The sequence below is a fragment of the Marmota flaviventris genome, chromosome 5 (assembly GCF_047511675.1).
Source record: "Marmota flaviventris isolate mMarFla1 chromosome 5, mMarFla1.hap1, whole genome shotgun sequence".
In the NCBI taxonomy this organism is placed as follows: Eukaryota; Metazoa; Chordata; class Mammalia; order Rodentia; family Sciuridae; genus Marmota; species Marmota flaviventris.
Genome location: NC_092502.1, coordinates 31912230 through 31924271, shown reverse-complemented (window position 1 = coordinate 31924271; position 12042 = coordinate 31912230). Strand labels below are relative to the sequence as shown.

At 43.5% G+C, this 12042-nt stretch overlaps 1 long non-coding RNA gene across 3 annotated transcripts in view; it reads right to left on the bottom strand.

The window, feature by feature from the left end:
- Positions 1-4037: 4037 nt before the first annotated feature.
- The window catches only part of LOC139705667 (uncharacterized), a 42873-nt gene continuing 34868 nt past the window's right edge, over positions 4038-12042 (bottom strand). For all 3 annotated transcript variants that reach the window (XR_011707491.1, XR_011707490.1, XR_011707492.1), the window contains one exon: positions 4038-4479. This is a non-coding gene — a long non-coding RNA (uncharacterized lncRNA). The remainder of the gene's footprint in view (positions 4480-12042) is intronic.

Genomic DNA, 12042 nt, shown 5'->3' with positions numbered 1-12042 from the left:
CCATCCATGTTTCTAGCATCCCTATCCACCATCCATGAGCATCACCCACTTTCAGCCATCCCTCTCACTCTTTCCCCAACCTTGAGTCCAACTGGTCCAACTGGATGACCTTCGGCTTTGACTTCTTCACTCACAGCATCCCCCTTGCCTGGCAGGTCTTCCCATGCCCCCCTTCCTTCCTCCCCTTGTCCATATACTTCTCATTGCCTCCTGTGGCCTCCAGCCTTCTAAAATCCAGACCTTGCCCTTCTTTACAAGCTTCTCCTTTCAAGGTTACTAATGACCTCTATGCTGTCAAACTAAATGGAAACTCTGACTGCCTTCTGTGCCTGTCACTCTCCTGGTAACCAGTTCCTAAATTTCTGAAGCCTTGGGCAATGCAGCTCATTTAGGCCAAGAGTAAGTCCCAGAAAGGGATCCAGTTGTGAACCATGATCAATGTACACCCAGGCCAGCTGGAGGAACAAGTCCTCTATCCTCAGGGAAGTTCTCTAGGCAGTACTTACCCCATGCCCCAAACTGCAGATCTGAAACCAAACTCATTGGGACCTAACCATTCCACTCCAAAATTCTTCCTGCTTGTCATTACCCTGGTTAAGTTCTAATCACCTCCTGACCAGATGGATGTCCCAACTTCCTTGTTGGTTGATTTGACCTATCCCATGTCATCCCTCACACAGTTCACAGCTACCTGGCTTTTGAAAAATGGGTCATATTATTGTCACTCCATAGAAGGAGGGAAGGGGGGAGAGAAGGAAAAACAGAAGGGAGGGAGGAAGTACAAAGAACCTCTAGTGTCTTGGATCAGATTCTAATGTTGGTCAAGTGACAGCTCAAAGACAGCTCTTGAGTTATATCCCCTTATAGTTCTGCTTTATCCAGACTCCCCCTTAGATAAAATTCAACATAACCTCCAGCTGTGTATATAACCAGTTAGCCAATCCCAAAGAACCAAATGCCAAATGTTTTCTTTAATATAAGGAGGCTGATTCATAGTGGGATAGGGAGGGGGAGCATGGGAGGAATAGATGAACTCTAGATAGGGCAGAGGGGTGGGAGGGGAAGGGAGAGAGCATGAGATTTTTAATGATGGTGAAATGTGATGTTCATTATTATCCAAAGTACAGGTATGAAGACATGAATTGGTGTGAACATACTATGTATACAACCAGAGATATGAAAAATTGTTCTCTATATATGTAATAAGAATTGTAATGCATTCCACTGTTATATATAAATTTTTAAAAAGATAAACGAAAAAAGAAAAATAATAATAAAGTAGGAACACTGCAGCATGTATAGGCTAATAAGATTTTAACCTCATACCACCAAGAAAAAACAAAAAATATGGCCAGTTACCCACCATGAACAAAGGAAAGCTGAGCAGCCACCATTCCTGGAGAGACTCTATTATTCCACATTTGCAGCTGGAAGAACTGGGATGCAGATAAAGAGCATGTCAGCACTCCTGTGTGGTATGACATAGGAAAAACTGCCAAAATCCCTGCCCCACACATGTCCAAAATAGGTTGTCAAATTTTCCCAGTACTTCAACCTTTAGGAAATATTTTGTATCTTCAGTGTTTGGAATCTGCTCAAACTTGCCAAAATAGAAAGGTTTTTGTTGTAGTTTCCTGTTGGTGCTATAACAAATTATTCCCAACTCAGTGGCTTAAACACAAATGTATTCTCTCAACAGTCTTGAGTTCGGTTTCTGAAATGAGTCTTACTGAGCTAAAATCAAGGTGTTGGCAGGACTGGTTCCTGCTGAAGGCTCCAGAGAAAAGCCAGGTTTCTTGCCTCTTTCAACTTCTTCTTTTTTTAATTTATTATTATTTTTTAGTTGTAGGTGGACACAATATCTTTATTTATTTATATGTGGTGCTGAGGATCAAACCCAGGGCCTCACACATGCTAGGCGAGTGCTCTATCACTGAGCCACAACCCCAGCCCCTCTTTCAACTTCCTAAGTCTCCTTATATTCTTTGCTCAATGGCCCCTTCGTCCATCTTCAAAGCCAGCAACATAGCCACTTCTTTCCAGCTCTGCTCCCCTCCATTCCATGATCACCTGGCCTTCTTCCCTCTCGCCCTTCCTGTCCCTTTGTGATTACGTCAGGCCTATCCAAGCAACATATGATTATCTCCCCATGTCAAAATCCCTAATCGCATCTGCAAAGTCCCCTTTAGAATGTAAGGTGGCATGTTCACAGGTTCTAGGGATTAGAACAGGGACATCTTTGGAGGTCATTATTCATCCTTCCATGTTCTCTGAGAAAAATGTTTGCCAATGCCTGAGGCTAAATCCCTGATCTCTAAACCTTGTAAGGCTTTTCTCGGAATTGTGAACTATGATCACTTGCTGTTCATTTCCTCCTTCTCCACGGTAGGTAGAGAATACTGCCCTACCCCCATGGTATTGGGCTTGGCATGTGACTCATTTTGCTCAATTGAAGGTTAGCAGAAGTGACATGAGCAGTGGTCTTACATATGTGTAAGTAGTTCAGCTTGGCTCCCATGCTCATAATCCACTAAGGGAAGAGCTCATGCTGGCTGGCTGAGTCCCTTGAGCCAGGACCCCATGAAGAACACAAATGGAATAGACCTGTAGCTTGGGGTGCTCCCAAGTGCAATGTATATGAACTAAATCACATTCAACCTGAAGATTTATTTTGTTTAACTCAGTATATTTAAGATATTTTCATTTCAATGTAGGTGCAACATATAAAATGTAACATGAGATATTTTACGTTCATTTTTTTTCCACATTAAGTCTTCAAAATCTGGTGCATGCTTTATACTCACAGTGCATCTCAGATTAAACTTGCCACATTTTGGTGCTCAACATCCTGGTGGATGGTGGCTGAAGTGTTAGTAGAGGTATCGACCCTTGCTTTAGAATGTGGGGTACTTTACAGCTAAGACTTTCCCATCCACTTTGCAGGTCTTAGCTAACATCTGAGAAAACAAGAAGAGTCTGACATTATGTTATAAACATTTGCTGAGCAAACTGAGCTCAGTGGTGCTATCCTTAGGGAACACACAGAACTGGGGGGATGGTTGGAGGTGCCCAGAGCTGTCTCTCAGAGGAATGTATTCAAGGAACTGGAAAACACAGATCTTGGAGAGTGAGGCAGAGACATCCATGGAGCTAGGTGATTCAGGGACATGTCATTTGCATGAGTTTCACATAAATTTGAATGCTGAAGTCAAGAGGTGGTTACTCCACATACTGTACAATGTAAAATAAGGCTAACTAATTTGTACAGCCTACAAGAATTTCAAATCCAAGGACTTGACACATCTGTAAGAGTCAAATCTCACTGCTATGGAACAAGGGCAGCCTGGAGCCCTGACAGACTTAGTGAAATGGCTCATTATGCATACTGTATGCACACATTATTAATGTACAGTTTGGTTATTCTGGGTCAAGGGAGGTAATATTTGGTTTTATTTCCTTTGATTATGAATAAAAATAATAGTAGCAAATATTACATGCTTCCCATGTACCAGGCCCTGCACTCAATCCTGTATATAGATTATTTTACTTCATCCTTACAATCCATCCATTGAGGAATATACAGATACAGCAACCAAGATTCAAAAATTTTAACCCAGGCAGGTTGAGAATCAATGTATCACCAAGTTCATTGATTTTTTTTTTGTTACACTTAATCTCATCATCAATAATCAAAAACTATTTTTAAAAAATATCTCACTTACCACATCAAGGAAAATATATAAAATACCCCTAGAATAAACATAAGAAAAAAATGTGGCAGGATTTAAACAAATAAAACAACCAAATTTACTACAGGATGTAAAAGAAGATTTAAATCCTTGTCCCTGAACAAAAAAGAATCAATACTCTTTTCCCTTAGTAAAAGTAAAGATGTTATTTCTCCCCAAAATAATTATAAATTCAATGCATATTCAGTGAAAATCCCAAGAGATATTTGCAACATATGTCTATGAGTAATTGATATTCTTAGTAAATAAAAAGCCCTTACAAGTCAATAAGGAAAAAGACAAATGCTCTGTATTAGTGATCTCTTACGGCATAACAATTCACCCCAAAATTTAGCAGCCTGAGATAACAGTACACATGTATGATCTCACACAGTTTTAAGGCTCAAAATCTGGGGAGGAACTTAGCTGGTGGCTCTGGCTTCGATCTCCCATGAGGCAGAAGCTAGGTGTCAGGCCGGGTATGCGTCACCTACAGGCAGGAGTGGATGGTTGTCTGTTAATAGGAGTCCTCAGTCCTTCTCCACAGAGCTCACGGTTCTACATAATGCTGCTCACAATATGGGAGTTGTCTTCCCCCAGAGTAAATGATTCCAAAGAGTAGAGACTGCAATGCTGCCTTTTATGGATAGGAGTCAGAAGTTCCACATCATTGTTTTCTGCCAGACTCTATCCCTAAGAAGTGAAGATCTAAGTCCAAGCCATGTTCTCAGGGATGGGAATTCGCCTCCACCTGTTGAAAGGAAGAATATCAAAGAATGTATAGGCATGTTTTAAAGCCATATTCTAATAGAAAAATGAACAAACGCTGTAAACAGGAAATTCAGAAAAGACTAATAAAAATATGAAAAATTCTAAGCTTGTTAAGCCCCAAAGAGATGTAAATTAAGCAAGCATTTGCAACCAGAGTGGCAAAGACTGAAAAAAAAAATGACAATACTTAGTGTTGGTGATGGTGTGGAAAACAGGTCCTCCTAAACACACATGGTAGGAGCATGAACTAGCACACCCTTTCCAGAGAAATGTGACAGTTCATATCAACAACCTCAACAGTGTTTCCACGCTGAGAATTTATCCTAACAAAAGAACCATAAATGTGCTCAAAGACTTACCTATGCAACTATTTATTGTAGTGATGCTTATCATAGAGAAAATCCATTAATGACCTGAAAGCCCAACAGCAGGATCTAGTAATATGTAACACACAAATGCAGCACCTTTCAAGTATACAAAAAAAAAATTTTATAACATACAAAACAATCCTATTCCCATAATTCTCAAACTGTATGCCAAGGTGCCCCAAGATGCTAAGGAAATTCATTCCATGCCACAGGATATTTTAAATTTTGGAAGGAGACACAGTGCTAGCTACTTCACATGGTTGGATGCCACATGAACTGCCAGTTTGAGTTGATAGTATCAACACTAGATGAATCTATATTCTTTTGTAGATGAGATGAGTGATAATTTTTGTATTTCCCATTATGGTTCTCTATTTAAAAGGATGGCAGAAAAAATAACGTTAGGTGCCAAGATGCATTTTGTATTTGGCTGCTGTGGAAAAGCCAGACAGTCTAAGCATTTTTTCTCCAATTCCCCACTTCATCCCCACCCTAGCTTCCCTGGACTCTGCAGAAAGTCTGTAGAGACAGTAAGAGAGAGGGGCCATTCCCAGTAACTGCATGGGGCTGGCAGGGGGTAGGCTGCCCTGAGAGTAGCAGCCCTATCATGGCTGCATCCCAAGGAGGCACCAGACCCTCAGGGAGATCAGAACAGGGACACCAGAATGGCTAGCTTTCACTGTAAGTCCTTTGAGGGGTGAATGGAAGCCACAGACTCACTGGATGTCCAGGGGCCATGGAGGTCAACATCCTTGGGTTCTGATCCTCCCAGACTCACCAGAATTGTGCAGTTCTTGGGAAGGGGCAGAGCCTTGCTTCCCAGGAATCTCTGACTAGCCAGTGACTTCCTCCTGGTCTCCACTGTCTGCTGTCTCTACACCATCATGCGGGAACACAAGACCCTAATGTTGCAGTCCCATCTCCACAGAGGTACCACATCTGGGACTTGTCACATGCCTCCAGGTTCCTAGACAGGGCAATTTCCATTTAGGGATGCTGGGGGAGCTGGGTGTTGTGGCATGTACCTGTAATCCCAGCAATCTGGGGGAGGCTGAGGCAGGAGGATTGCAATTTCAAGGCCAATTTCTACGACTTGGCAAGACCCTAAGCAACTTGGTGATACCCTGCCTCAAAAGAAAAACTTAAAAAAGGATGGGGATGTGGCTCAGTGGTTAAGCACCCCTGGGCTCCCTAGTACAAAAAAAAAAAAAAAAAGATTGAATTTAGGGAAAGCTCTCTGCCTCTGCTTACTCTAAAATCCCATTCTATATGATGGCTTAGGCTTTTTTTAAAAAGCCAACAATTCAAGCAGGGACTTCTGCTTACAGCCCAGCCATGCAGTCCCACTGAGGCACCCAAGTTCCAAGCCTGCTGCCTGATAGGATGGGAAGAAGATAGAAAGAGAAAATCTGGGGGTGGGGGGAGACTATCAGAATATAATTCAACCCACAGGCAATATTTGCTCAGACATGATGGCTTGATATGTTAGCACACCAGAGGAACAGTGAGTGTATTTCATCCACTGACCTTCAGATTCAAGTCACACCATAAAACAGAATAGCGTGGCCGGCTCCAGGCAGAGGGATGTGGAGAAATGACCTTCAGGCCCAGCATGGCGGGAACTCCTTGCACATGGCTTCATGCCATTAGAGCTGAGCCATAATTGATCGCTGCAGCAAATCGATGTGAGTGAGGTCCTTTCCCAAGCTCTGTACAAACCGACTTCATAATGAAATATGAGCTTGTGAAGTTTCTCATTTTGTACTATTCTGACATTTCTTGCAATGTGATTAAAATATAATAAGATCAAATAGAAAATACTATTTGCTCAATCACCTCCAAACCTAACACAGTCAATAGTCCAATTCCATCCAGGAAGAAGTCATTTCCAAGACTCCATAAAGAAGCCCACATTTAAATTTCATGTTCTCTGCTGTTACTGTGAAAAATTACATGTTTTAAATATAGGACAAATACAGGGCAAGCCAATTCTTGTTATAATAAATTTTATTTCAACATTCTTGGTAAATAAAAATCTTCAAGACCCAGCCAATGAATGTCTGCTTCAAGGTTCATTCAATAATACATAATTCCATTCCAAATAATGATTTGCTCAATTCCTTTGAAGTCTAATTCAAGCCCCATTTCCCCTGAGAAAGCCTGGACCCCAACAATTGTTTCCTTCTTCCATCTTCTGAAAACACACACAGCCTGAAATTGTGTTCTGGCTGTTAGTTATGTGTCCCTTCTCTTCCCAGCTTGATGGGGCAGCTCCTCAAGGTCAAAGGACACTTACTTTTCTTTAACATCATCCGGCAAGCTGGATTCTTGGGTACCCAGCCAATGTTAGTCAGGCTGCTGGTGCTTGACAGCTATTTACTGATTGAAAGAGCCCATAACGATGGCATTTAACCCATGGCAGGCTCCCTGCCCATCCATCTCCTGTGCTACTCGTCCCCATCACACCAGTCATTTCTAGTGAAGACATTATGTTATCCTCTGAGACCTCGACACACACCATCATTTCACACATTGTCAGCTGCATCTATTAATTTTCTTACTGTCAGAGACAGTTAAGAGAGCCTTTGTGGAGACGTCTGAGGATTTGTAAAAATGGAAGCCTGCTTGTTTAGCTCCCCAACCCCGCTACACATGGGCTTAGGAACTGTGCAATTTTTAAGTACCAGAGTGAGCTCTATGACTTACAGATAATTGAATCCAGGAGGCAAGAAGGCAACTTAGAAAGAGTGTTTTCTCAATGCACTAGTAGTTTCCAATCCACAGAGCATTTAAAGAACAAACCTAAATCTTCAGGTTCTTCTAGATATAGACTATACTTAACCCCTAACAAGTCATAGGTTAGATCAGCCTCTAGACTCACATGCCCAGCAAAGCAAAAAGGGCTTCTCCATACCTTTAAAGGGTCCTGTCATGATGAGATCAAACAGGAGCCCAGCAGGTCACCTTGTAGCAGGCCAGCCTCTGGGTTTTTAAGCAGAACTGTAGCCCTCAATTCATAGCCCCAAACTTTCATCTTCACTTGCTTTTGGCTATGGTCTCAGGACAGAGACTATCAAGATGAGTCAGTGACTTCCATGACTGAGAGGATCCTTAGAAACCAAGATGTCCTGGTCCTCTGAATCAGCTAGAAAGAACTCAATGCAGGAATCAGAAAAGGCTGCTCAAATGGACTTGAACCATAAAGGTTCAAGTAAAGAGACAGGTTTTGACCTATCTCTTCAGAAACCCCAGCTTCATTTGCTTGTGATCCTTTGGGCTCAGCTGCCCTCTGTGTATTAATCATGTCTTCGGGTCAGCTTCCCTCCTGGTCACAAAAGGGTTGCCAACAGCAACCAAGACCCTACACTTCACTTTTTTACATCCAAAGTTGAAAGAGAGTGCCATTTCCCAGATCACTGAACTAAAGCCCTAAGCTTTGTTGTCACTGGACCATTTGTGTGAATTTCCCTGACTGAGTCGGACCAGTTGGAGCCACAAAGCCACCGGGCCTGGGAAAGTGTTGGGTGGAAGCTGGCCAATCACTATGTCCATTTCCTCCTGCTTCAGAGGAGGATGATGCTAAACACTCCCCCCCCCCACCCTCGTCCCCTTCTCAACAGCTTTGCCCTCTCCCTTGGAAAGGGCTTCTGAAAGGAGCACTGTTTGCAATGTCATTCAATAGAAGCCAAACTTCAGGAGTCCCAGAAATGTCACGAATCATGCATTGTGCATCTGAAACTGTGAATCATGAAGTCACTAGCCACTTCGGACACGAGTTCCTCCATCAACTGGAACACAACCACAAAGCCCTCGCAGGTGTGTCTGTAACTCGAGGATAAATCCCTGGCCATGTGTGGCCTCCAGAAGAACCCGTTTTGCCCTGCCCTGGTGCGTGTGCTAAGCCAGCCTCACTCAGCTCAGTCCTTCCGGCATCTTGGCATTCATTCATTGGCTCCAGGTAACCAATTCTTTCTGTCTAAAAAGGGCCAGATTATCATCTTAGGGCCCAGATGGAGCCCCAGCTCCTGTGCCCTCTCCTCACACATTCCTCTGAGTCACAGATGAGCTTCTCAGGACAGGCTCACAGTCCCTCAGCACCTCCTGCATGAATCCCCAGGCTCCTCCTGGCTTCAACTGCCCACGGCTTTCCCAGGTAGATCTTGCTCACTGGCAGCATCTTCTGGACCAGCTGACCAGGACACAGCTACACAGACCCCATGGCCCAGACAGGAGGACCCCTTCCAGCACACTCAGCTGGCTCCCTATTTCCCCAAGTGCCTCTGCATTTTATAGTGTATAAAGCCCATTTTATACAAATACCAACTTCTCCCTGCCTCTCCCAGCCAATCCTGGGAAGAGGGAAAGCAGATACCGCTAGGCTTCTAGAGTAAGAGAGAAACTGAAGTCCAGAAAGCAGGACAGGCAATCCAACATAGGCCAAGAACCAGAGTCAGACCCCAACACCAGGTGGCTCCACAAGGGCCCAAGGCAGCCCCTAGCAGTATTTTTGGATACAAGATTGTAGCAGCCACAGCCTGGCCCATGCTCTGTTAACCAGAGCTCGAGCCCGAGCATGAGGCAGCTGCTTCCTACCACATAAGTCCAGTCATTTCAGAAGTACTTTGTGCTACAGTCCCTGCCCGCCAGTAGCCAGGGCTGGCCAGAGCACAAACCCTCCCCAGGCTCAGAGGTAACTGCTTAGAGAGGCAGCCTCAGAAAATCCAATTTGTCTTTCGTCTTGCAGTCTTTGCTTTGGTTATTGCTTTGAGATTTCTTTTGCAGCGATTTGGGTCTTTGATTCTCAGTTTGGGTCTTTGGTGAATACAGACTTTTCCATCTGGCTCTCAGCTCTCAGCCAGGCGTCCTAAGAAACCAGAGTAGCCTCTTTCCTTTGGGAATGTGCTGGATAAAATGCACTGGGAGCAGAGCCGCCCAGGTTCACATCCTGGGGCAGCCACTTTATTCGCTCCACATACTGAATCAATTCCACCCACAAATGCACATTGAGGACCTCCGGTGCACCAATACTGTTCCAGGAACTGGCCACCCAGCAGAGAACAAGTCAAAGGTCCATCCACCTTGACTCCTGAGACCATCCATCCCACAGGTGAGCCCAAGAATTGGTTCCCAAATCCTTTGCAAATCCAAAGAAGAGCACTGGGCTTTCTCCACCAAAGGAATAAATAAATAAATAAATAAACAAACACAGGAACAAAAAACTGTGCACATTTGCAGAGGGTTGGTGTGTCCCTGAAGCCCACAGATGGAACACTTGGGCTTTGAAAATAACAAGTTAAATACCTCTGAGAAAAGAGAAAGCTATACAGGGTCCTCTTCAGTGGGTGAAGCTCCCTGAGGGTTCTGTTCAAATGCCACCATGATCTGTCCAGTTCCTTCTATGGATCATAATCACATTCGACCCCAAGCCTCAGATCTTGACTTTGCTGCTGTCCAAAGGCAGATTCTTACAGGTGAGTTTCTTAAGATAAAAGAGTAAGAGAAATCTGCATTCTGAAATCTGAACTAACTGCCCTGTGGGATTTGAGGGTAGAAGATCCACATCAGACTTGCAAATTATCTTTTCCTCACATACATGGGATAACAATTTTCTCCAGGTGAGCATGAATATGCCATGCTGTATGCAATCCTACACTGCTCAAAAGTTATACCTAAATCAAAACCTTGCAAATAAAACCACTTAACATGCACTAAGGGAACGCACCACTTTATAAAAAGCTAGCGATGAATTCTTCTGCAAAGCAAGGGAAACTTTGGAACATGAAAATTACTTCTCTGCTTTGTTGGAATGGATTTCTGTAGAATGGGTAACTAAAAGTAAAGACTACCAGTGGGGCAGTGGGATTTAAATCATAAGGTTTCTATTTATCATATATCTATGCATCAAAGAAGAATTATTCATAGACATTATTTTCATTATCTATTGCAAAGATTAACAACTGGTATATAACTTAATCCTTTGATGTAAAGAGGACACAGATGATCAAATCCATGAAGGCATCCACTATGGTGGACAGAGGAAGTCAGGGCTCTGATACTCCAAAGTCCCTTACTCCAAAATAGCACTGGATTTCAACCAGCAAGCAGATGGCCCCTCAGTCATTCACTGGCTGTGACTTCCAGCATATGATGTCAGGATCCAAGCCATGGCAGAGTCTCTCCAACCATAGGAGAGACTTGACTCTTGGGTCTAGGTAGAGAGGCTATCAATCATTCTTGGGAAGGTCCTTGATAGGCAGAAAGGGAGGAGAAATGAATAAACCCAGAGGCAGAGCCCAATGGGGACATGAAGCCACAATAACAAGAGAAAGGCATTTGCAAATGTGGTGGGAAGAGGCAAGGATTGGAGCCCATTAGAAGCTGAAGATGGAATCCATTTTCAACTAAAAAGCAAAGACGATGCTATTAAGAGAAAACTCAGTGAGGAGGAGCAGCCTTGTAGGAACAAAAAGACAGCTGAGCTCCAGCTAAAATCAAAATTGCAATCAAAAATTGAGAGAACCTTTTTGAGAGAGTGCAGCCACCCAGCGATGGAGAAAAGAGGTGCAGGAATGAATCTCCTGCCCAGGACAACAGTGAGCACCGTGAGGGACATTTCCAACACCTGCGGGATATGAACCCAGCCTGAGGCAGGGGCCAGGGTAGGGGATCCCTAAAAGGAGTAACTGTCAAGCAGATGCCAGGCACAGCGTAGGTATTCATAAATGCTGGGTGGATGAATTGTTGAATTAGCACATGGGTCAGCAGACCGTGGACTACAGGCTAAGTTCAGCTCATGGTCTGTTTCTGTATTGCCTAAGGACTAAGAATGGTTTTTATATAAAGAGTTTTAAAGGGAAAAAGAAGAGTGTGAAGAAGGAGAAGAAGAGGAAAGGGGAAAGAAGAGACCATACATGTCCCACAAAGCCTCAAATATTTATTATCTGTCTCCTTATAGAAAGAGCAATGCCTGCCCCTGAACTAATGGTTAGCATGTGGAATGTGAGGCTCACCTTCAACTTTTCTGACTTAGACACTGTGCCTACCACACAGCTTTGCTGTCTGAATATATTGGTTGCCTGGTGGATTTTGAGAGCCCTTCTTGGCCTCTAGCTTGGAGAACCATTTGGAAGAGGACTCTTAACTTCCCTCCAAAGAAAGAATTCAGGGCACTGTGC